The sequence below is a fragment of the Pseudopipra pipra genome, chromosome 2 (assembly GCF_036250125.1).
Source record: "Pseudopipra pipra isolate bDixPip1 chromosome 2, bDixPip1.hap1, whole genome shotgun sequence".
In the NCBI taxonomy this organism is placed as follows: domain Eukaryota; kingdom Metazoa; phylum Chordata; class Aves; order Passeriformes; family Pipridae; genus Pseudopipra; species Pseudopipra pipra.
This window is the reverse complement of record NC_087550.1, coordinates 42,517,382-42,538,217: the sequence shown is the minus strand read 5'-3', so window position 1 is coordinate 42,538,217 and position 20,836 is coordinate 42,517,382. Positions and strand designations below refer to the sequence as shown.

General features: G+C 37.5%; 1 long non-coding RNA gene across 1 annotated transcript in view; it reads left to right on the top strand.

Annotated features, from left to right (window-relative positions):
• The first annotated feature begins 1,414 nt into the window (after positions 1-1,414).
• LOC135409534 (uncharacterized) overlaps positions 1,415-20,836 on the top strand; it is a 57,026-nt gene continuing 37,604 nt past the window's right edge. The window contains exon 1 of the long non-coding RNA XR_010428246.1: positions 1,415-2,278. This is a non-coding gene — a long non-coding RNA (uncharacterized LOC135409534). The remainder of the gene's footprint in view (positions 2,279-20,836) is intronic.

The following is a 20,836-nucleotide window of genomic DNA, read 5'->3' as shown; positions in this document are numbered from 1 at the left end:
TATGTTCTCTAGTTGTCTTGCTATGATATATAAAGACATATCTTTCTTCCTTCTCTATGTCAATAGTGATTTTACAGATCTTTCCTGCAAAACATCATATTCCTTTTCCCAGCTGAAGTCTATGTCGTTTCCTGTCACATGCAAAATATTCTATAACTGTGTTCATCTTCTAGTATACTTTTTTGCAATGGTTTGTCCAAACCTTTATGAAAGATTCTGATTTGAAAACAGTGTGGGTTCAAAAGGTGACATAATGATTTCTTGTAGATTGTTCTCAATTTGTTCTGGAATAATCCGTAATAACCAATTGCTACCTGAACTCCTGGTTGAGTGTTTTCCTGACATTTTCAGAGGACTATGCACAGTGATTCTCGTGGGTTTTCTTAGTGATAGTGGTTGACGTGGAGTCCTCAGCATCCATCAATAATGATATTTTTTCTTCTTGCATTACTTGTCACTTTGAGATTGAATTTCAACTGCCATTTCATCACTTGGTCTCTGAGGTCTGCTGAACATAATAAACAGCAACAACAGCAACAATAAGTTATTTATTATAGCTGGAAAAAAATGGCCATCAAATAATGACTTTTCAAATTATTCTTACCTTGCAGTGATGCTTTTGTGCTTAAGCCATTGTCAGTAACTGTCGCTAGGTCAGCAGCTGTCGCAGGACAGAGCATGTTTTGGAGAAGAAGTGCTATGAAGTGTCCTTGCCAGGAATAATTACACCGGTACAAAAATATCCACAGATGCCTACAAGATTCCTGTCTTGGAAAGGAAGATACTAAGAGTTTATCATGACAGTTTTCAGAGGCGGGTCCTTAAATTCCAATGTAACCTTGTCTCTTTGCACAAATCTGTGGGTCTTAACTTATCAGTGCTGTAAGGGGCCCTTAAAAAGTGTGACTGTTTGCTTTAAATAGCAAGAAAATAGGGCTTATATTTGAATCTGACCACTGCATTTATCTACAGACAGTTTAAGTAAATGAAATAATGATGAAGGTATAAAGGTTTAATTTTAAAAAAGGTTTAATTCATGCTCTTGTTCTGTCACATTTTCTTTCCTTCTTATTAACATCCTCAATACCCCCCCAAAAAAAAAGCCTGTAATTTTTTTTCCACAAAGTATTAACCTTGATAGAATTACCTTCTCTACTGAAAGCTATTTGCATTTAAATCTTTCTGGCCATTTCAAGCATTCAGCAAGAGTAACAACAGAATGAGCTCCCCAGTTTAAAAAAGTAGGTCTTTAGCAAGAGACTATGAAGAGTTGAACTTTTCAGAGTGTCCAGTGACAATTATGGAAATATGTAAATTACTTGTTTAAAATTTAAAAATAATAATAATCAGGTTAAATTGAATATTCCATATCAGAATAGACACATTATTTTTTTTTACTTACAGCTACATTAGACAGACAAGAAGGTAATTATTCTTTTCCCCAGCAACTTAATCCATAAAAGATACTCCTAAGAAACCTAGGAAAAGTGGATTTGGGGATAGAAAATACTATTGAATAAAATAATTGCAGTTTTTCCTGGAGATCTCTCTGGCTCTTTGTGCTAGTTTTGGCTAGGGTAGAGTTAATTCACAGTCACTCCTACCAGGCTGTGTTTTGGATTTGTGCTGGAAACAGTGTTAATAACACAAGGATGTTTTTGTTACTGCTGAGCAGTGCTTACACACTCAAGGCCTTTTCTGCCTCTCACCCCACCCCACAAGTGAGTGGGCTGCGGGTGTGTAGTGGGTTTCTGTGGCTAGTTTCAGTAGCAGGGTTGCTACAGGGGTGACTTCTGTTAGAAGCTGCCCATGTCTGGTGGAGCCAATGCCAGCCAGCTCGAGGACAGGCTTCCTGCCGCTGGCCAAGGCCAAGTGAATTAGGAGTGACAGCAACGCCTCCGTGATAACATATTTAAGAACAGAAAGTTATTGTGCAGATAAAAATTCCAGCAATGGAAGAGCGGAGTGAGAACATGGGAATAACAATGTAGACACCAAGGTTGGTACAGAAGGAGGGGGAGGAGGTTCTCCAGGCGCTGGAGCTGAGGCCCCTGCAGCCCGTGGCACAGACCACGGTGGAGCAGCTGTGCCCCTGCAGCCCATGGAGGACCATCGGGTTGCAGAGACCCACCTGCAGCCCGTGGTGGAGTCCATGCCGGAGCGGGTGGATATCCAAAGGAGGCTGTGACCCTGTAGGAGGCCCATGATGGAGCAGGGTCCTGGCAGAGACCTGAAACCTGTGGAGAGGAAAGCCCACGCTGGAGCAGGTTTTTCCCAGGTAGGACCTGTGGCCCCTCTGGGGGACCCACGCTGGTACAGCACATTCATGAAGAATTGCACCCCATGGAGGAGTCCATGTTTGGGAAGAACTGCTGCCTGTGGGATAGACTCAAGCCAGAGAGGTCCATCAAGGACTGTTGCCTGTGAGAGGGACCCCGTGGGAGCAGGGGAAGGACTCCTCTCTCTGAGCAGTGGCAGAAACAACAACTGACTGTAACCTCCATTCCCTGCACTGCTGGGGGCGAGGATATAGAACCTGGAAGGAAGGAGAGGTGGGGGAAAGGTGTTTTTAAGATTATTTTACTTCTCACTCTTTCACTCTGATGCTGTTAGTAATAAATTTAATTAATGTCCCCACTTTGAGTCTGTTTTGCCTGTGATGGTGATCAGTAAGTGACCTCTCCCAGCTCTTGTCTCAACTCATGAATGTTTTGCTGGTTTTTTTTCTCTCCTCTATCCAGTTGCAGAGGGGAGGGAGACAGTGGCTTTAGTGAGTACCTGGTGTACAGCCAGGGTCAGCCCACTATAGCGTGCACAAGGAGCTGGGAGGGGACGCAGCCAGGACAGCTGACCCCAGATGACAAGAGGGATATCCCAGACCATAGGGTGTCATTGTGAGCAATAAAAAGCTGGGGGAAAGAGGAGGGGAGGATATTTGCAGTGATGGCATTTGTCTTCTCAAGTCACCATTACATGTGATGGAGCCCTGCTTTCCTGGAGATGGCTGAACACCTGACTGTCCATGGCAAGTGATGAATGAATTCCTTGTTTGGCTTGCTTGCTTGTGTCTTTTTCTTTACCTCTTAAACCATCTTTATCTTAAACAACGAGTTTTCTCACTTTTACCCTTCCCCATTTTTTTTCTCTATCCCACTGTGGGGGAGTGAGTGGCTGTGTGGTGCTTAGCTGCCTACTGAGGTTAAACTGTGTCAGATCTTTTCTCTGAGTGAGTCAGGAATGAAGGAAATTTATGCTATATGATCAGAGCAACCCTCCAGTTGTTTTAAAGACAATTTTTCCTATTTGCTGAGTACTTAGTCTCTTCTGTTGCTGTAAATAGTTGAAAAGGAAGCTTATCTGTTCTTTGAGGGAAAATACAAGATTAATTTTACAAGATTCTGAGCTGTTTGCTTGCATGATATAAAGGAGATCTTTGCTCATATTTGTTCTTCCTGCCCAGAACAAAGGTCTCTTGTTTTTTGCTTGGTCAAGACCTTATGCATGAGGTTCACCCACTTTTGTCTATACTTAGTGTACTATCCACAGGATGGCTTAAAATGCTTTGGATTTTTTGTTTGCTTGTTTGTTTGTTTGTAATATTTCTTGACAGATATGTCTTCTGATCACATCAGCACAGTGCCAGTGCTTGTAGCATTTCTGTAACTAGTTTGGTGTTTTCCCTGGTTACAATTATCTTTGCATAATGAAAAGCTTGGAAAAAGGATAAAGAAATACACACCATTCTGTTAGGCTGGAGGGACCTTTCGTATACTGGTCTTAATTTTATCTCCCCTTGTCATGCCTCACTGATACTCTGTAACACACTTGAGAATTATTTTAGGATCAATTACAAGATTAAATTAAAAATTACATCTCTGAAAATTATGATATATCCTTAAATACCCAATTGCACTCTTTCCTTTACTCTAAAAACATTTATTTATGTATCAATGAAATGCCAGATTCTTCTGTTTTTACAGCAGTTAAAGATTTTTTCGGTCTCAATTCTGAAATTTCCTTTTGAAATAACTTTATTATTTTTAAACTTATAAAACATCTTTCAGCCATCATCTTCCCAGTGTTTCAGTTATGCCTGTATATAATATCCAAAATTCCTAAACTTCTGTAATCTAAGGTTGCTGTTACTTTGGGAGAGGAAGAAGGAAGTTAGCTGCTTGAGTAATACAGGTAATAGTTAATTTTTTCAGTTTCAGCTAGCACATTAAACCAGATATTGCAACTCATATACAAACCATGCAGTAGTCCCTGGATTACTGTATTCAATATAAAAATATTTCTTGGAGAAAAAACATAGTTTGTTTTCACAAAAAATGCACATGGCATGCAGACATAGGCTATTTATGAAATAAGTTACTGCACTGCTGGAGCAAGGCTAGAAGAAAGAGATTTAAGAATATGTGTTATACTTTTGTAGAAGCATTAGGTTGTGAGAAATAGAGCTTTTCCTAGCACTTCTGTAGCTGACCTTTCAATAAAATATTTGTTGAATTAAAATAGACATTTTCTGAAACAAAGGCTTGCATGAATAGTTGTGGTTACAGCAGAGATCCCTTTCCTGGGAAAGGTGTAAAAAATAATTAAGAGATTGTCAGGGTTTTATTCTAATTTATTTTTTTCCTGACCTAAACTTATGGGGATTCCTTAGAAATCTCCAGAAAATTAACACTTGGTCTGTGTCATGTAAAGAAAAATTGTCCCATTTAGGAAAGTCTACACATTTTAATAATTTGATGTCGCCTTTTGAGGTGTCATGGTATATGTTTCAATTTATTTCTGTATATTCCTCTTCATCCACAAAGCCTTGGCTTCATCAACACCTCCAAGGGAAGGAAATAAGTAATTTCAGATCAACCATTTTTCTCTTAGCACAGGAACCAGTGCACACACAGGTGAGCACTGGTGTGTGGCCTTACATTCAGTCATATTTCTCTGGTGTTACTTGCTGTGTGTTCATGTCTACAGTGCCATTAGATGTTGCAGCACTCAAGAAGTGGTTGCACCATATATAGTTGCATTTGTGCAGTTCAACAGATTTATACACGTAGCTCTCAGGCCTACTACATATGCTGCTTTAGCTTTTTCCCAGTTTATTCTGAGTCATCCTGCAGCTATTAAAGAAATGAAATTTAGCTGATGATTTTTTTTTCAGGATTAAGGAGCACAACTAACATATTTAGCAGAGTTAATGATACTATTTTCTTCAGTTTAAATTTGTCTTCACCAGCTTTTGCATTGTATTGGGAACAATTTTTGACCTTAGATTATTTTCATCCAGTAGTAGCAAGAAGAAAAAAGCAAGTGGAAGCTGTTTACTGCATTTTCTACTGAGCTTGTATTTAAAAATTTGATACATCTTCTGGAATAGACAGTTGAGGGTTTTGTCTGGTTCAATTCTTTCAATTCCAGGAAAAGAGAAAGCGTGGAAAGATGTGTCACCTGAATTATTATATTATTTTTTTCTAAATGAGATTTTTTTAATCCATTTTTACTCAGTAAAATCAACATAAAAATATTTGCACTCTTCTGGAAATCCATCAGAAGAGTGTTTCTGATCAAGTCAAGTGCTGAAGTGTCCCAATATAGAAAGTGTTGGGATACCATGGTGATTGTATCTATAAAAATGTGTACCCTGTGAAATTTCAAGGATTAAGAGCAAACACACTTTGCAGTATACCTTATGAAAAGTCTTTAGAAGGAAAAAAGTCTACAGCACATAAGTACTGTGATTTTCTTCATGTGTCTGAACTCACTTTACCATGTCAGCTGTTTTGAATGTCACTAGACTTTGACTGTAGAGACTAAGAGCTGAACAGAAACTCCAACAAGCCGATACTAATTTTTGGAATGTTTACAATGCAGTGCTGGACATTAAGGGTAATTTTTTCTATGTATCTGATCTGTTGTTTCATCACAATTCACTGTTATGAAAGTCAATGAAATCCTTGAACTAATATGAAGTGTGGCAGCTGCAAGAAAGCCCTGACTTTTGAACTCAAGCTCCCTGCTACCATTGTGCAGTCCTGATCAGAGCCACCTAAAATTCAGTTGTGGGTTCCTCTGTATCCACCATGTCAAACAGAAGTTTGTTCCAGAAGCTCACTACTCTCACAACAGAATTCTTCTAATATTCAACTTGAATTTGTTGCTGTCTGGTTTACATTTTGTCTTGTGTTAGTCTATCTTGAAGTTTATGCTGATCTTCTACCTCCACACTGATTCTCTTCCCCTCTGACACCATCCTACTTCATCTTCCTACACCATCCTTTCATTCCTTTGTTCTGTAAAAAGTCACTCATAATTCCTCTCCATATCACAGCCTTCATTTTGGTAAAATGAGCAAGTCATACTCTTTGAGTGCTCTCTGTAAAGTCAACCTTTCTCATTTCCCTGTTCATGCTATGAAATTTTCTCTCCCACTTTTGCAATTTTAACTCCTCTTTTTTGAGAAAGGATAGATAGAACTTTAAGGAGTTTCCAGATGAAATCTCATGAGTACGTTATACAAGGGCATTAATATTTCCTGAGCCTCTGCAAATATTCTGATACACTCTACTGCTGTATGTTTTTTTTTTTTTATTTAATGTTATATCCCTTGGGTGAGAGGGATTGTAACATCTGTCTTTTATTGCCATTTGTGTTATGTCCAGTTCAGTAGGTGCTAGGCTCTATTGTAAAGTTTAATAATCAGTTTTATTACTTGTGTCAATGAAATGCATCTCTCATTACTTGAGAATGTTGGTGATATGCTTTATTAATAATTGCTTACCTCATTTCCCTCTGTATTTTCAGTTCATTTTGCTTCTCATTCATACTGAGCTTGCATGTGTTCATTTTAGCATTTTTGCTTCTCTGCTGTGGCTACCCTTCAGGAAATGCAAAACAGTTTACAAATCTTACTGTTGCATATTCAAATCTTTGTGCAATGTAATTGTAAGGTTCAGTCTTCACATAATAAAGCGTACAGATTTTTTACAGGAACTGTATAAACAGTAGTCAGCATTATAGTACCTTAGAAATAGAATCATACAATTGTAGATTTGTTTAGGTTGGAAAAGACCTTTGGGATCATCTAGTTCAACCATCAGCCAACCACCACCACCATGTTCACCGTTAAACCATGTCCTCAAGTGCCATATCCACGTGTTTTTTGACCACTTCCAGGAACAGACACTCCTTCCCTGGGCAGTTTGTTCCACTGCTTGACAACCTTTTCTGTGAAAAATTTTTCCTACTATCTAATCTAAACTTCCTCTGGTGCAACTTGAGGCCATTTCCTCTCATCCTATCACTTGTTACCTGTGATAAAAGACTGCCCCCCACCTGTCTACAACAGGTGTCTATTTGCAGAGAATGATAAGGTCCCCCTTTCATCTCCATTTCTCCAGGCTAAACAATCCCAGCTCCCTCAGTCACTCTTCATCAGACTTGTGCTCCAGCCCCTTCCTAAGCCCCACTGCCCCTCTCTGGAAACGTTTCAGCATCTCAATGTCTTTCTTGCAGTGCGGGGCCCAGAACTGGACACAGTACTTGAGGTGTGGCCTCACCAGTGCCGAGTGCAGGAAAATGACCACTGCCCTAGTCCTGCTGGCCATACTATTGTTGATACAAACCAGGATGCCACTGGCCTTAATAAAAGTAATGTTCATAGTAAACTCTAATGAAGCTGCTACTTAGATGACAACATATTTATTAGACCCAATATAATTTAATTTATTCACTGACTCATAAGGAAAAATATATATTGTTATAGACTGTATAGACTGCAGCATTATACAAAGAGGAAAACATAGGAGAGAGAAGAAAGTCAAAATCTTACTAGACTTTCTGATACAATAAAAAAGACTTTTACTCTATATAAAATGTGCTTTTATGACTATAAATTCAAGATGATTGAAGACTGATATATATAACTGCATACATTTCATTTTATACAGCCATAGCAGTATGATTTAATGCTTGTAGGCTGTATACTGTATTTCTGAGTTTACTTAATATATGTACAAAGAGTACATTTAACCTAACTTGAAAAGAAGTAAGTCTCAAAATCTAGTGCTATATTTAACATTTGAATAATTGTTTCTACAGCAGACCAGGGACCTCATTTTAAGGGAACTAGGTGCAAGAAAGATCAAGACTGGATGTTCCATCCAATATGAATGCTATTCTTGCCATTGCAAGGCTGTAGAACTGAGCATCGCAGAGAATCATAGAATGGTTTGGGTTGGAGGGGACCTTAGAGATCATTGAGTTCCAACCCTCCTGCCATGGACAGGGACACCTTTCACTAGACCAGGTTGTTCAAAGCTCCATCCAACCTGTCCTTGAAAACTTCCAGGGGGAATCTATGACTTCGCTGGGCAACCTGTTCCAGTACCTCACTACCCTGAGTAAAGTATTCTTATCATCTAATCTAAATCTCTCTTAGTTTAAAATCATTCCCCCTTTTCCTGTCATTATCTGTCCTTGTGAAAAGTCACTCTCCCTCTTCTTTCTAAGCCTCCTCCAGATACTGGAAGGCTGCAATGAGGCGTTCCTGGAACCTTCTCTTCTCCGTGCTGAACAAGCCCAGCTCTCTCACCCTGTCTTCATAGGAGAGGTCTCATAGGAGACTCACTCTAACAGGTCGACATCCTTCCCGCTGAGCACCCCAGATCTGGATGCAGCACTCTGGTTGGGGTCTCACAAGAGTGGAGTATAGGGGCAGAATCCCCTCCCTTGACCTGCTGGCCATGATGCTTTTGATGCAACCCAGGACATGATTGGCGTTCTGGGCTGCAAGTGCACATCACAGGCTCATGTCCAGCCTCTCATCATGTCCAGCCTCTCATCCACAAGAACCCTCAAGTCCTTCTCCACAGGGCTACTCTCAATGAGTTCTTCTTCCAATCTGTACTCATGTCTGGATGACTGAACATGCTCTTTTTGATTCCTTCTGTTAATGATTTTGATGAAACCCTTATGCAGTAATTCTGAATTTTGGGGAAAGTAATTTACAATTTTCAACTTTTAAAAAGCATGGCTAGTGAGGCTATTTGGTGGACTGGTGCAAATATTAGCCAATTAAATTGTCCATCTGTAAGTTTCTTCTTGGAAAAAATGTGACTCCGTTTACTAACGACGTTAAAACATTTAAAAATGGAAAAAAGAAATCTTGTGGCCACAGACAAATGATTATAGTAACAATTTTCAATGAAACTGCTGATCCATGTGTCGCTTTTTCATCTTAGAAGTAGATTGTAAGCAATCTCGGGGGAACTACTTTTTTGTTTGGTTTTGTATAATGCATGGCACAGAAGGATCTCTAAAGAACTGTGTAAATAGCGTAGATTGCTGCCTGGACTAGGAATAAGCTGGCAGAAAAGAATATTTTCTATTCATCTTTTGTCCTTTGTTAACCATCATGGTGTTGCCTTAAAAAAGATATGTCTTTGAAGAATATGTCCTATGTCTACAAAGACTTGTTGTAAAGGAAAAAGAAAAAAAAAAACAATTTAATCACTGAATAACTGAAGAAAAAAAATCCACATTCAACACAGAGACATACAAACCAGCACTTTGTCATAAATCTGATAGTTGTAGTCATTGCAGCAATGATCTGGGGTTGTCATTCCCATGTTTTATTCAGATGTCCACCTATGAAATTTAGAGGTTTAATTAAATAGCATTCCAATTCATGTCAGATAGACCTCAAAAGAGAAATGTAAACAAATAAGTAATTCCACAGATTGCCTGAACAAGAACTACAAAAGCACAAACCAAATCAAAATTTTATTCCGGAATAGTCACTCAAACACATCCTGTTGTTTAGAGAAATAGTGGCTGTGGCTGCTGTGTATCCACAGTAGAGTCTGATTGGAAAAATATTTGGTAAGTGGTTTTTTTTTTTAGTTGTCAGAATGTAAAGAGATTTTCTGCTGATCATTCCAATTCAGGGAGTTTTTACACAAGTCTGTCTGGGCTGTACCGTGTGGTTGCTGCTGAACTTGATAGCAAAACCCAACTCAGAGGAGGTGAACTCTGCTCTGGATCTGTGGTATTATTGCATTTCATTTAATACAGACATTTTCGAATTTGCATCTTTGAAGAAAAAAATCAAACCATAAAATATCTCAGTAAGCACTGAAGTGGGATTCTTTCCCTATTCTGATCATTGCAAATTATCTGGTAAAACAATGCATATTCATATAGGGAGAGTGAAGCTAAAGTTTCCTAGCATTCTGAAAAAGATGAGAATTGAGTTGGCTGTCAGGTCAATTTAATTTGGGATGAAATACCAACATAATCAGCCCGTCATATGTGAAGGAAGCTTCAGTTTCTTCTAAAACACAGTATGTTCGGGACACATACGGTCTTGCATGAGCTTAGGGGCTTTATGTATTTTAGGTATAATAGTGCATATATAGTAAGGTGTTGAATATATGTTCAATTTTTACATGCCCTGTTAGAAGAGGAGCAAAACGTTTCTGAGGCATGAGATATTATTTCATTTTCTGTCACTACAGCAAATTTCTCTGAAAGTGTTTCTTCGTTGTTGTACCTCTGTTCGTTTCTAGAAAATAGGTGTAAACAGTTTGCAATCTTGCAAATTTGTAAGCATTGCAACATGTTTTTTTACAAGTAAAATATTTTTAAGACCTCTGAATACTAGTATTCTGCATAGAATTTCAGCATGTGAGCTACCTTAAGCGGCTTCAAAGGCTGACAACCCTCATGTACATTACTGGAGTCAGTTAGAGAATACTCATTTCTCTGAAGTGCATTAAATCAGGCAACAATTCAAAGAATGACAATTACATGACCTGTCCCCAAAAAGGCCTCTAACATATGTGCTAGCAGATACTACTAACTGGTGGAATATTTGGTAATAAAATATCTGAAATATCAAAATATCAAAAATAGGAAAAATATTTATGAGAGGAGGAGAAATATTTAGCTTTTCAAGTCAAATGAGAGATACATAGAATCATAGAGAACTTTTTTTTCACACTGCACATTAACTGAATCTAATAGAATTCAGCTCATGCAGACAAAAAAAGAACTAGACAGAAAGAGAGGTTAGATAACATAGCTGGCCAAAATGTTTGGATACAGCACATATAAGTCTTTGTACAAAGCAGGCTTTGTAAAAAGTTCTGTTCAGCATAAACTTACTGAAAAGATGAAAAGAGAAAGTCGAATGTGTATTGTCTGTGAATGTAGCTTTCAAAATTCTGAAGATTCAAAAAGGGATGAAGAGTACAATTTGATAATGAAATGTGTAAAGAAAAAATTTGCTAGTGAAGAAGGTTAAAATTGATTCATTAAATTCGCACAGGATTTCAGCAGAATGTAGGAATTAACGGCCAGAGAGATATAGAACTGTGTAGTCAGACATACGCTCTTGAAAACACAGCTGTCTTCAGTTCTTCATGACATTGACACTGGAACTCTGTTGCTATTGAAATAACATAAAATTATCCGGTTGAAAAATCCACAAGTTTTTTTCTGTAATAGTTGTCAACAGTTTTTCTATATTAAATGTCTTCATTATTTTCTGACCTCAATACGACTTCACAAATGTGAAGCTTCATTCAAGCAAACACTTTGTAAAGGACTCTTTTATCATTAATATGATATTATTTGGCTTTTTGAATAAAAAAATAGAAGGAGTAACAATTCAACATGTATATCACCAAAGAATGAAAGAAATGTTAAAAAATGGAGTCCACAATACTGGTGTACGAAGTAGAAATTCTTATGCTGGTTAACTCTGATCAGTGCACTCAGTAAATATTCACTGGACAGGATGATTGTCAGTGAAATGATCAGGTACTGGCTGCTTCATTCATTGGGATTAGTACAGAACCAAAGGTAGGTTATCAGTCACCATAAAATACGTGATTCAGAAGGTTTCCAAAAGAACAGCAATGAGATGAAAGCATAACACTTTAAACAACTAAGATATAAACAAAAATGATTTCATTTATTCAGGAAAATGTTAAGAATGTAAGATTAAAGTCAAGGATAAATGTTTTTCAATAGTGATCAATCATCTTTATTTCATTTCATGACCAATTCAGTATCAGTCAGGAATTCACCACACAGGAACTCAGGTTTTGCCATATGATCATCAAACACTGGGATAATAAAGATGAAGGAAGAAAGAACATGGAGAAAAACAGATGTGCTAAGACACAGCAATAGCTTAAAAGGAATGAAACAAAAAAACCTTCTCTTTTAGTGAAAAATGTAGGCATATTACAGGAAAAGTCGTCATCACTGTCTGTAATTAGACATATATTTAGCTAGGTTACCAGACACTTCCCATTATCTTTTGTCATTTCTGCTGAAACTTTAATCACTTGGGCTGGAATTTTCTACATCATGACAGTAGCTTTAGGCCATATAGATTTGTATCTTCTTAAATGTCAGGTAACACCACTAGGTAGTTTCTTTAAATAAAAACAAGTGGGAGAAAGAAGCAGTACTTTTTATTATGTTTTAAAATTAGAACTACTATTTTTAAGAACTGATGTAGTTTTGGAGCTAAAACTTGAAATCTGTTACATTACATGGGGCCTTATTTGGTTGAGGATTATTCTGGATAGAGTACCAGCATAAGAAAGATTTAAGCCTAAAAAAGCAGATGTTCTTTCAGAAGTTTCTTCTGAGATGGATGGGAAGAGAGGTTTCTCTAACTATTACAAGAGCTCCCTGAAACTAGTTTACCCTTAGTAAGAAGTTTTCTCTTCCAGCATTCAAGAAGAATTGAATACCTGCAGAAATTTCTGCATGAGTGGAAAACCCTTAGAGCCATGGAGTGTGAAACATGAAAGAGGATATGACCCTGTTTCATATTGCATTTACAACTATGACATGAAACGTAAAACAAAACATACCGTCTCAGTTTTTCAGTAAAGATGTTTTATCATCAAGAGTGGATAGAAATTCAATTTAGCATGTTCAAAAATATGTCTCTGAAGAAGTGAGGGGAAGGGATCAGAGAGGACAAGGTTTTCAGTGGCTTGTCTGGATAAAGTTTTATTTCTATGTCTGAAATACGTTTTGATAAGAAATGCAGGATGTATTGGAGGATTTAGATTTAAATGAGCTGATGTACAAATTTTTTTCATGTTCTTTTTATGATATATGATACTGTACAAGATCTTAAGGTTGTGTATTGATCATTACAGAGAAGAGAAAAATGAAACTGAAATAGCAATATTTCCTTTCTCAAGGGGGACAGTAGGTGAAACTTAGAAAGGCTTCTGAGTAGTAGAGGTATTAATCTCACAGGAAAGTCATCCAAGTTGAATTAAAGCATGAACTCCATCTGTATCTAGGTTGGGAGGAAGCAGAATAAGGAATTCCAACACTGATGCAGTGAGATGAGGATGCCATGGGAATATGTGGTCAAAAGATTTCTGACTGAAAAGTACCCCATCAAATACATTTTGCACAGCATGTCCTCAAATATATTGTAATTACAGATTTCAGTTTTACTTTCAACCTCTTTATTTCCAAACTCATGATCATTCCTGTCCAAATCTTTGTCTAAAACACTTATGAATACACCAGGACTTCGCTATCCTGAACAGTCCAATACCATAGGACAAGATTGATGACAATGAAAATAGAGATCTGAAGACAAAGTTTTGCAAGTAAATAGCAGAATAATATATAGAAAGAAATACTGTCATTCTGGAGATAACACTGCTTCAAAGATGGGCTTCTAGAGCTCAGAGTCTGGGAAAGTAGATGTTGACTGAAATATACTGAGGCATAATCAGCAGAGATAAGTTTGGATGCCTGTGGCACTAAGCAGATGTAGTTCAGGAAGGAAAAGACTGCATTGCGTGATCTCTTTTGAAGCTGCTTAGACACATATTGGTCTCCATTCCATAGGTGCAGTACACTTGTTCTTCTATTAAACCAAGAGTATTAGTTATGTTATATTAGCTGGAAAAGAGAATCCCTGATATCTGCTTTCAAAATCAAAGCCTTTACAATATGTGAAAACAGTCATTTTAGCACAGGCTTTTGGCAGTTCTGTTCTTCAGCTATAAAATGAAGTTGACCCTACAATCTAAGGTCACAGGTATTCTGTGAAGCTAAATTTGCTAATACCTTTGAAATACTTACATGGTGAAAAGATCATTAATAAAATAATTGTTTTCAATACAAATTATGAAAAGAACTTGGGTAAACAGGCATATGGACACACATTGGGTTGAACAATAAAAGCAATTATTAAGAAGATACTAATGAAGAAGGAACCGTCAGGAAAAAAAAATTAAAAATCTGTGTCAGGACTGTAGCAAAAGTAAGCACACAAAGAGGTGAATTAACTGTATATATAGTTATAGTTACATCCCCCATTCTATAGACTATAACATACAAGTACTTAGAAATAAACACGTGGGGTTTTTTGTGAAATCAAATGCTTTTATGGAAGCAAATGCCAAAATTGCATATATTAATGAAAATTGAATGAGAGAATCTTCTACCCAAAATATACCAGAGCAGGAGAAGATGCCTGAAGGAAGCTGCAGGAATGGGGAGGAGGAAGAAGTGTCTGAAATGAAGGAGTGAAGCTGATCCTAGGAAGAAGAGGATGTGGGGGGAATATGCTTTTTGGTTTTGTTTTGTATTTTGGGTTTCTTTCAGGGTTTTGGGGTTCAGGTTTTTTTGTGTTTGTTGATTTGTTTGTTTTTCCTCAGTATCATTCTCTATTTGTAATTGGCAATAGATTAACTTAATCTTTCCCAAGTTGAGTTTGCTTTGCCTGTGAAGATAATTGATGAGTGACCTTTGTGTCTTTATCTCAGCGCATTTAGTTTTTTTCATATAATTTTCTCCCCTTGGTCTGTTGAGGAAGGGGAACAAGAGGGTGGCTAGGTGGGCACCTGGCACACAGCAAGTTCAACCCACCACAAGAGCTTTGAACCCTTCCTCTCAAAGAAGGGATTGATTTTGCCTTGTACAACTTTGGAAAAATATGGTATGCATTACAGAAACAAAATATTTTCACTTGAAATGTCAAAAATGCTGAAACATCTGCTATGTAATTGTATCTATTGGGATAAGAAATGTGGATCTACAGTAAATCTGGAAAACTCTAGAAAGTGAATGTATGCAGATATTCTGTCTCTTGAAAGCAGGCAAATTCCAAATGAATACATATAGTAGTAGTACATAAACGATTGAAAGTAATTGTGGCTTAATGAAGAGGCAAGTTAGGAGGAAGTCATGTTACTTTTACACACTATTCCACATCCCCTGGAATTTCTTCTGTTGTTTGCCATCGAGTAGCTCTGTCCATTTTCCTGAGAATGAAAACTCCTTTGTAAAAATTTACAACCAAGTGTGAGAAACATTTATAATAGATGGAATAATTTAGCTGTCACTTTTATAAAAGGATACCAGGGTATATGAATGCATCATCATCACAAATGCTCCTTTAGCATTTTATTTAGATACAAGATTTTCAAAGTTTGCAGAAACAGGAATAGAGAAAAGTGATCTCAGAAGTCTCCTATAACCTCTAGAGATTTGGACTAGTGTTATTAGCATGTTAAGGAAAACATCTCAGAATCAAAAAGCACTCTCTCTGGTATGCTGGATGAAATGTTACAAAAGAGGGCTGCAAAAAATCTCTCTCTGACTACCACCAAGAGTAATGCATCGCTACCAGTGAAGAAAGGTAGAGTTTTTGAAGGTGAATAAATTCATGCTTTTCTTTCTGATAGAAGCTTTTAGATGGAACACTTTATATCTTTCTGATCAAGGCAACAGTACTTAAAAGGTGTATACTGGCACACCCAGTCTGTGTTTGCTAAATTGCAGGCACAATGTAAAAAATCACTCCAAGAGGGAGAGAAAATGTAGTTTAATGCATTGTGAGAGATATAGTTAGTCCTAAAATTCGATACAAATTTACTGGCTTTTGAGTGGTGATCATAGAAAATGATATTTTAGAGTGCAGAATAGTCAGCCAGTCAGACAGATATAAAGATCAGAGATGTCTGAGGGGAAAAATTCTCCAATGAGGGCAAATTTTGTCACTGTTAGCTCTCTCTCACTTCATCTAAATACTCTCTGCAGGAAAAAAAATCCTAGTCTTTGAAAATATTTTCTGCTATGCTTTACATTTAAGTTCTTTGAGTGAGGCTACTGAAGTTTACCATAAAAAAGATCAGGATATTATTGTATACCAGGGTTTTTTGGTGGTGGTGGTGATGGTGGGTTTCCACTTAAAGGATGTGGAAAGTCTGCAGAAAAGTACTAATGGACATTGAAATATGCATTTCGTTTTGCAGGTGCAGGGACCAGAAAATACATCTATCCTGTCCTCTGAACTATGTATTACGGGGAGTGTCTGTTTCTTTATATAATAATATTTTTGATGAGAGAAGACTTAAAAAATAGTTGTCTATAAAACTATATGTTCCATTTTGTTTTGCAAGCAATATTTGCCTTGCTAGGTTATCTTCAGCCTTTTCAATTTCATTTTGTCTTGAGCTTTGACAGAAAAATGCTGACAGAGAATGAAGGATCCATTGGTAGTAACAGTCCAGGACCTGGTGGCTCTCCTGATCAATACAGGTATTAGACAATTGAGTTCAAGAATCACAGAATTACAGAATGGGTCAGGTTGGAAGGGACCACAGTGGGGTCATCTGGTCCAACCTCCTGCTCAAGCAGAGTAATCCTAGAGCACATGGCACAGGATTACATTCAGATGGTTTTTGAATACCTCCAGCAAGGAAGACTACACAACCTCTCTGGGCAACATGTTCCACTGTGTGGTCACCCACCCTGTAAAGAAGTTCTCCCTCATGTTCAGGTGGAACTTCCTGTGCATCAGTTTCTGCCCATTGTATCTTGTCTTATTGTTTGGGACCGCTGAGAAGAGGCTGATGTACCCTCTAGACATCCTCCCTTCAGACACATAAATTTGTAACTTCCCTCTCAGTCATCTCTTCTTGAGGCTGAACAGGCTCAACCTTCTCAGCCTATCCTTGTAAGAGAGATACTCCAGTCACTTAATCATCTTTGCTGCCCTCCACTGGACCCACTCCAGGAGTTCTGTCTCTCTTGTACTGACAAGCCCAGAACTGGACACAGCTCTCCAGATGCATCCTCAGTAGGGCTGAGGGGCAGGATCACTTCCCTTGACCTGCTGTCAATGTTCTTCGTAATGCGCCGCAGGATTCCATTGGCCTTCTTGGCCACAAGAGCACACTGCTGACTCATGGACAGCTTGTTCTCCACTAGGATCCCCAAGTCCTTCTCCGCAGAGTTGCTTTCCAGCTGGTCAGCCCCCTGCCTGTTACTGGTGCAGAACTCTGCGTTTATGTTTGTTGAACTGAAATAGGTTTCCTTCTGGCCAACTCTCCAGCCTGTCTAGGTCTTGCTGAATGGCAGCACAGCCACTATTTCCCATTCTGTATCATCAGCAAAATTGCTGGGGTGCACTCTGTCACTGCATTCAGGCCATTGGTGAATAAATTGAACAAGACTAGACCTGGTACTAACCCATGAGGAACTCAGTGAGCTACAGGCCTCCAGCTAAAAGAAAAAAAGTGAATTGATTCAAATGACAAAAGTATGTATTTAAATTTTTAAGAATGGAAGGAAAAGTATATATTTAATTTTTTAAGAATGGAAGAAAAAGGAATTTCTAGATGGTGGAGTATGCTAGATAAAAGAAAGTGCATCTCATCAAAAAAAGGACTCCGAAAACTTGCTCAGGAAATTGTCACTGTAATTAGTCAGATAATGGTAGCTGTCATATTTTAGACTACTCAACATGAAAGATCACAGAGCAAATAGCTATTTCATATGCTTAACAATTTTTATTTGTTAATTATATGTGTCAGACATTAGTACCGAAGGGCAGAATACTATTTTTTTCTTGCAGTTAACTTTCACAGTAAAAATAATTGGTTTGTACCAGGTGATTCTGGTTTATCTGCATTCCAGTAAGAAAAGTATATATACTTGCAGGACAGACAACTGTTTAGTAAAACCCTAGAAAAGGTAATGTAAAGTCATAAAATATCACATAACTTTTTGATACATCAGTGTATGGCCCTCTGATCAGGGCATGGCGTGCTTCACAGATCCTATCCATGGTGAGGTTTGCCATACTCACACTGGCTGGTGTTCTTATCAGAATCTTGCTCACAGTACATCTTCATCAGCCACTGGGAACAATGAAACCTGTGATGCTGACTTAGCTTTAGAGAGTCCCTTGGACAACACAGTATAATATTCTTATCTCATTAATAAAGCTGCAGTTCTTGAAGAGATGCATGTAATATTTCAAGTGAGTAAAGCAGTATTATTTGCATACTTTTGATTAAGTACACACTCATTACATGTATATTGAATAATTTTGCAGACTGTGTATTCATTAATTAATTATACTGTTGATTAGCTATGCCTTGATTAAGTACCAGTCATGTGGTATCCATGATACAGAAGCATATGTCTGGATTAGCCATTATGTGGATCACTAACTCCTCATACAGTAGCCCTCAGATAGACCGCTGCAGAGTCAAATTTCATATGCAGTCACATGTAGAAATTGCAATGTTCGGATGAGCCAAATGAAACCTCACTTTACCAACACAGTATGTTTTATAATAGAAAGGTCACTGAAAGGTGTATGCTGGTTCTCAGGGCCCAGATAAGCTACCATTTTATAGTATGATGTTACTAAATTTATTTCTAGAAGGAATTGTCAAATGAGCCAAGTAATGGAAAACTTTAGCTCAAAGAAACTAAACAACTACAAAGTGATCAAAATATTTCAGACAAATCCTGCAGTTGTCTTCCCAGAAACTTCTTGTTTCCTTAGTTTATCACGAAAGTGGTCATCTGCCATGTACAATATCACATAGGTGAAGGTACTGATCTTGGTGCTCCAGGCTAAATAAACACAAGCATAGAGCAGAATGTCACCAGCAAAATAGATAGAATTCAGCTCTCTTTCAACATGGAATCAAGTCTCAGGACACTGCTGATGAAAGAATAATTAAAAAAATAGAAAGGACATGTTCTGGGGCAGAAGTGGCAGGAACTATATTTCCTTTTCCTCTAAAAAAAAAAAAAGAAAGAAAAAAGATTTCAAAAGTATCCCAGTACAACAAAGAGATAAACCCAAGATCTTTTATGAATAATAATAATTGCAACATAGACCAGACATGCTAGAAGAATTTGGGGTATATATTTGCCTTGAGTGTCAGAAATCCAAATAGATCCTGCAATTCTTTTACCTGCTTAGTCTAAAACTGCTATCATGGCCCTATTGGTCTCTTTTGGGTGCTTTCGGGCTCTCTTTAAGCTGCGCAAATGTTCACTGCAGCAGAGGTTTGTTCAGTTATTGCACCTCAGCGGTTTGCACCAATTCTACTGCAAACCCTGTCTCTGAAGAGGGAGAGTTGGATAACTGTGAAATTTGTATTATATTTTAAGCAGAAACAGAAAAAATGTTGCCTTTAAGAACTGACATTATCCCTCTGAAAGTGAAGATACAATCTTTCTGTTCAAGTGACTAGAAGAGCCTCTACAGACAAGAACTTTAGCTATATATATGCTACAGCTGGACCTCATATAGGAGCAGAAAACCATGCATTAGTCATGAAGAAGATTTTCTGTGTGAAATATGACACAAATAAATATTTGACTGCATAGAAAGCAACCTCAAATAAGAGAAACTTCTCATAATGTGGAAATTTTGTTTTTTCTGTATTTTCATGAGTGAGGGTATTATTTTAGTTGTCTATACCCAGATGTCTCTGTTATTATTAGTGAAACTGTTTATAAGCCAAAAATGATAGAATCTGAGAAAAAAAAAAAGGAAAATCAAAAGAAAAATAAAGAAAACTTCCACATAATATTTTCTTAGTTATGTTTTTGCTAATGGCAAACATAATTTTACTACTCAGTTCAAAGGATTCAGGATTAGGAATGGTTTAAGAGTCCCTGAAAATCCCAGGTTATGGACACTACAATTGATTCCTACCCAGATCAAGAAATAAATGGGTTTTAGGGAATATCTAGCAGAGCAGGAAACAAGCAATTAAAAAGACCCAATGTCCGCTGAAGCCTGTAACATTCCTCAGAGGTGGGATTTATGAGTGAAAAAAAAGTATTATTTGCACAAAGAATTGCGTTTTATTAGAGTGTGTAAATATCTTCAACTTGCTACAGGTTAAAGCCTTGGGAAAATGCAGTGTATCAAAGCCAGAAATGCTGCTCTGCAAGAGAAAAAATTTTTGTCCTCATAGCACACTTCCCTTCTCTTTAGCAGCCTATTTTTTGCTGAGTATTGTATTTTGCTTTATTTTTCTTTGCCTTTTTAATTCTCTCGATTGGAATAGAAAAAGCCACTATACGTATTTGCATGCCAAACTCTATGGACTTTTCCAGCAGTCTATCTTTGATGCTTTTTTGACATATTATTGCCACTGATTGCTCTAATTGTTTGGTCCTGGCTCATCCATTTTAGTTTTAGCGAGTTAAGACTTTACTCCCCATTTCCAATAATTCAATTCAGTTCAATTAATTTGTAGCACTAAGGGCTCAGTGTATTCTGTATGCACTTAAAATGCTTTTGTATATGTCTGATGCATTCTTAGGGATTATTTAATTCAGTGAGTTGACAGAGTTTTCAGACTATTGCCACTGTGATAATGAAAACCATTATCACACAGAGGGGATTGGGATGCATCCTTACACATCAACCTAGTAGTAGATCACTAGCTTGTGTATAACATGTCACATGATGTAATATGATGACTGTTTCAAAAGCAAGTTATCAGTAACT